At 37.5% G+C, this 6,000-nt stretch overlaps 1 protein-coding gene across 2 annotated transcripts in view; it reads left to right on the top strand.

Annotated features, from left to right (window-relative positions):
• SLC9A9 (solute carrier family 9 member A9) overlaps positions 1–6,000 on the top strand; it is a 542,979-nt gene that overhangs the window by 69,877 nt on the left and 467,102 nt on the right. The window lies entirely within an intron of this gene.

Raw genomic sequence — 6,000 nt, 5'->3', positions numbered from 1 at the left:
AGGAAGCAGAAATGTTCAAGTGCCTTGTCAGGCCTCCGTTTGACCCAATATTCTATTGGCCAAGAAGCCACACGGCTGAGGCCACAGGCAGAGTGAGAAGTACTGCAAAAGGATACCAAAGGGATGGAAAGGTGAAGAAGTGTAGCTATTAGTGCAATTATCCCACCATCAATCCAAAATAAAAACTCAAATCTAACATGAAAGTAATACTGAATTTGGCTAAATTAGAGCCCAGGATGACTATGAAGCACACATTTATATCAGCAATCACAGATTTATACCTTTATAGATAGCAGTCTTTAGTACCAACTGACAATTGATACCTTTATTTTTGTGGTAAAGAACAATTATCATGTAAACTAAATGTTATTTAATTCAATTTAATAAGCATTTATTTACCAAATATGATGTGCTAGTCATGAATAAACAGCTAGTCTATTGAGCAGTATAACTATAACTAGATGCTTATTGAACCCCCAATGTTCCTCATCTTTCTAGACAGCATATAGATAGTGTGATGACAGACTCGTAGAGTCTGAAACCTGAGGAATTAGAAAATAAGGATTTCTCTTGTTTCAATGATCTCTTAGGGATCATTGGTGATAAACTCATGTGCCTGAAACAAAATACCAGCATAATGAAAAGAAGATGGAAGAATCAGCAAGGAAATTCTTAGCTTTTCTAGATCTCTGGGCTAGTAATATGAGTTGGTAGCTATATACCTAAAGGTTTTCCAGAAATTGCTCCAAGGGCAACAGTTATTACTACTTGTAGAAGTGTGACTTGCATTGCATATGTTTTACCTTTCAAGGGGAAAAATAACTAGAAGTGGTCTGTCTGGAAAATGACATGCTGTCATTGAAATTTCTCCAGTTGGCTGCACAGAAACAGTCTGTATTCGCCCTAGAAGTAGATGGAAGCCCCATGATTTATTATGTCTTTTTAACCTACCTGAGAGCACTTACGTCACTTGTTAGATACTATCAGCAACTTTCCACATTAAAATTTGATGACAATAACTAGGAGAAAAAAATGGCCTTTCCTGAGCAACAGTTACTTTCTCTACCCAGCCAGAGTGGAATATTTTAAAAAGCAGTGAAATCCTTCAATACGGACTTGGCAAAGGAAAGGAGGAAGAACCCAGGTATCATGTCTACAATATGACAAAAAATAGCTTTCAAGAGTCATAGATGTTAGGAGAAAGGTCTTTTAATAATAGCATAAGAACTGTGAATCCTCTCACTTAAAAAGAAGCAACATTGACTTAATATATCAGACTCTCAGGAAATATATTTTGTGTAGGGAAAAAAGAGAGAGAGAGAGAGAATCGCTCATCTGAATTAATGGTTCCATTCCCAAGTTTCTTGTGTTTTAGAGGTTTTACAAGTTACCACCTGTAAGATTCCACTAGGTGGAGATCCTGAGCCATATTCCATATACTTTATTTAAAAAAAAAAAAATGAAGAAATGTGAAAAACATTTTATTTCGCTTTTTACTTCATTTTTCAGGGTATTTTTTGGCACTTTTTCTTTGAAATATTGCAGAGTGGAATTATTTATCAGTTGGCATGTTAAAGAAAATCTGGCATGTACAAACAAGCACTTCAGAAGTTTTTAGTAACACCTATCATAGAAGGCTGAATTGATACCAGAAACCAGGAGTGTAAAATCTATGATGGTATTTTATTATAAAAGAGATATACAGGGGCTTGTACATTTCTTTAGAACTACAGTGACCAAATCATATATCAATTATCTGAACTGATGTTTATAAAGACATTTACCTTAAATCATATGACTGGATTCTTTGAACTCAAAAATGTGTTGTGCAGAGTTTAGTAAGATAAAGTCTAGAAGGAGAAAAAAAGTAGAAGGTATGCATTTCCAAGGCTTGTGAACTACCTGGCTCTTACTTAAGTGACTAACACAGGATAACTGAATATCACTGAGTTGGTTGTATCCCATGTGCCTTTTCTGGGTTCTGAAGGAAGAGAGGGGGGAACTTCCTCAGCTCACAAGAAGAGCATATGAATTTCGAGTTCTGCCCATTCTTTAGGAAAGCCAGTAGAAGCTATTATCAAGAGTCCCAGTGGAGGCTAACCAGGCTTCTAGAGGCTTTTAAGGACTCTCCAGGATGTCAAGAAGTCCTTGGAAATAATAGTTCTTTTTTATGACTAGAACCTCAAAATACAACTCTATAAATGGCTGAGCCTGGAACAGAACTCCCCTTCCAGTGCCTAGCTATTCTGATGGCTGTTTCTCACCTGAATCGATCTGAGTTCCTCAATTCTGGAGGTTATGAAACTTGTAAAAGTCATCCATAAAGCCTTCCCAAAGAGGTGAAATGTAAAGAGCTTTAAATCAGGAATATCAGCAGACTCAGGATCTGGTGCTATAACCTGGCTGCTAAATTGTATGACCTTGGTCTTTACACTTTAGCATCCTTATCTATAAAATGAGGAGGATGGTGAAGACAATCTTCCGATTCTGTGTTCATCCACAGACCTATTCGTTGCTCAAACAGGCTCAGGTCAACATGAGAAAATAATCACAGGTATTATTCTTGTCTCCATTTCCCTCATAAAAACATAGTTCATGTGGGATAGTTACTTTGAGGATCATCACACTAATAAAGTAACCCAATGCTAATTTTTATTGGGGAATATAGCAGTCGAGCTTTCATTAGGGGCTATTTTAATTATTTATTAAGGATTGCAATAGAATTCCATTTTAATGAAATTGGTAAGCCATCAAAATAGCTCATTAAAATCAAAATACCAAAATATCAAGATAACATTAAAGCCCACTTTACAAATAAAAAGGGTGTTGATGACAATAATTATGATGGTGATGGTAGTTATTATTATTATTATTATTATTATTTTTAAACCACTTCCATAAAGTAAATGTATACTGTCATCTCTATTTACAACAGTACCAAACTCATCAGGAGATGATGTCTAAAGAGGGCTACTTGGGGAATTTCAAAGAAAGGCATATGAGAGTATGGCTCTGGGTATATCCATTTGCCCAGGTGCTATAAGGCATATTCTTTGAGTGTTCACCATAAAATGTGAGACATTTGGGTATGGAGGTCCAAACTGCACTGGGTTTTGATTGGGTTATTTTGTTCCCAGTCTTTCCAGTAGGAGATGGATGTCTGCTGATTGCTATCATGTTATTATGGTTCTAAGACTAAATCTCAGTGGGATTTAGGAAGGGACCCTTTTCTGAAAGAATACACTATTGATGACAGGGAGAAATGCTAGACAGTAAAATACATAAGAGGAAATAGAAACTACAGATCTGTGTTGCTTTGGTTCTAATTCTTTGGTTTAAGTGACAGAAATCAACTCAGGACAACTTAAGCAGAAAAAGGGTATTTATTATGAGAACAGAGGGCATCTTGTTGAATCTGATGTCAGGAAAGGAGTTGGCCCCAGAAAGGAGCTGGACAACCACTACGGACTAAGGAAGAAAGAAATAAGGAAGTGCTCATTTTCTACCTCTTTTCTATGTTCTTCCACTTTCCTCTCCTTTTGCCTTTCAGTAGAGCTGGAGGGAAAAAGATAGACATGCCATAGTTGCTACATTGATAGTTCCTCAGCAAATAAGACCAATCCAAACTCACTGGCTATTCCTCTTCCAAATTCAAATTATTTAAGGGGGGTGGGTAGAATCTGAATAGACTAACTTGAGTCCGCCTGCCTACCTCGATTTGAACATTTCTGCCCTGGAGAGGGGATAGTGTTTACAGGGCTTCTGGGGCCCACTGTAGGATGTTACAATAGCTCTAAAGGGGTCCATCATCCAGGAAATAACAGAGTAAGGCATAAAAGGAGGCAGTGTCACCTAATGGTTAAGAACAGGGATTTGAAACCTTTGTAACAATGTGACCAAGTTGGGAAAGTCGTTTAACCCTCTCCACATTAGTTTCTTCAACTTTAGATTGAGGATACCCATAGCGTTGAGATGAAAAGAGCCAATCCATGTAAAGTTGGTAGCACACTGCCTACAACATAACTAATGAATATTAGTTGCTGGTATTCTTGTAATTATTAAAATGTGCAGATGCCTAAAAAAATATTTGAGATTATTTTGAATCAGTTTCTGAGGCTATAGAAACTTGTTTATAACCTCTTATTTTACAACTTTCCTTTCCTTGTCATCAACAGACACTACATTTAAGAGCTCAGTTTAATGCTGTCTTCGATGGCCTCTTAGCTGGAGATAGAGGGGCCCATCTTAGGGGCCCCTTAGATGGCCCCTCCTGGCCCCTCTATCTCCTGGCCCCTATATCTCTCCCCTCCTCTGCCTGGGTCTGTTGGTAAGATAGCTAGAACCAGCTATCTTAGTGTTATTTATACCTCCTGAACTTTCCTTGCCCTGGGCATTATACTCTGCTTTACCTTTCTCTGACTCTCCTCTATTTTGAACTTCTGAAATTGTCTGACACCTACTTCTACCCTTGGTTCATTTTCTTTTTTCTATTAACAACTTCATTCCAAACATATTCAAGTCTGCATATCCCTGAGACCTTCTTACTTTCGTTAAAGTGAGGATTATTAGTCTATCAGGGGGAATCCCTAAAGCCCTTAAGTCCCCATAGGTTACAACATTCTGCCCTCAGAGGAAACAAAAGAGAACTACTTTGAGAAATGATGCCAGATTTACAAAGGATATTACAACATGCAATCATCCAAAAGTAATTTCTACTTTTGAATGCAACATCATATCTCAATAGTTATATTAACTAGGTTGACTGAACAATGACTTGAAAATACATCTGTTCTACATGAGTTTTCCATTTAAGAATGCTAATTATATCCATAACCGCAACCTTCGGCAAGTGTGGCTGTTGACCATGAGTTGGCAATGGCCTCATTATGTGGAACTGGATGTTATAAATGGTAGTCATTAGACAGGATTCTACTTTTATTTAGGGTCCAAAGATACAAATGCAAAGTTTCTCAAATTGGACATTCTGGGAAAGTTCCAAGATGATGGAAGAGGATGAAAGAGAGCAGCTTTGAAAAACTGTGTAGTGGTAGCAATAATAAAATCACTAGTCCAGCCTCTACTCCCACATACTTTCCCTGCTGTTTCCTTTGCCTAGTGACTGCATTGATTTGTCCTTTGATCATTTCCTCCTCCTCATCTCATTATCTTCATATTTCCTGCCAACCCCTTCATCGTACCCTTTCTAATTCGATGTAAGACAAAGGAAAGGGTTTGCTATTATACTGTCCCTCTTCAATCCTGAAAATCATGTTATATATTTATCGTGAAGAAGAAAAAATACAAGGTGAGATATGAAAATGTCAAGATAGAATACATTAGCTAAAAAACTGGACACCATGGTTCTTACCTTGAGGGACAGGAGACCCAATTTTGAGATTTGTAGGTTTGGGAGGAACACTTTTAGTTGTCTGAATGGTTTTATAGCTTTTGGTTCTTGGGAGACTCGGATGTTCATTGACTTGCAATGCACAGCAAAGTTCTGCTCAGTGAAAAATTGTTCCATTCCAAGTGCCGGTGATTCTGTTGTTGAGTTATGTTACTGGAGTGAAATATATTGATTATTTAGATTGGGGGGTCACAAAATGACCATTGAACCAACAACTATGGTCAACAGATGTGTTTTGTTTTCCTTGAAGCATGTTTTATAAAAGTTTAAACTTGAATGGTGGGGGGGTATACTCTCCATTTACCCATTAGGCCTACCCCCTGTGATTTTTCACCACTTTGTTCATTTATACTACCTACTTGGAACTTGAAAACATTTGAATCTGTCCATTGATTTTTATTTAGGTGCCACAAATCTATATTATTGAAAAGGAGAGCAAATATTGAATTTTCCTTGTTATTGACTTGGTTTTTCTTCCTCTGGCGTCTGGAAACTGCTTGGCCCTGTAGACCATGTCTGACATTGTTTCAAAGAGAATGTTCCTGGGATATCACAAGTAAGAGCATTTACTCTCTTACTTGTCTTCTACCCTG

This window comes from Martes martes, assembly GCF_963455335.1.
Source record: "Martes martes genome assembly, chromosome: 1".
Lineage (NCBI taxonomy): Eukaryota > Metazoa > Chordata > Mammalia > Carnivora > Mustelidae > Martes > Martes martes.
Note: the sequence above shows the minus strand (reverse complement) of the source record. Positions and strands in the feature narration are given on the sequence as shown.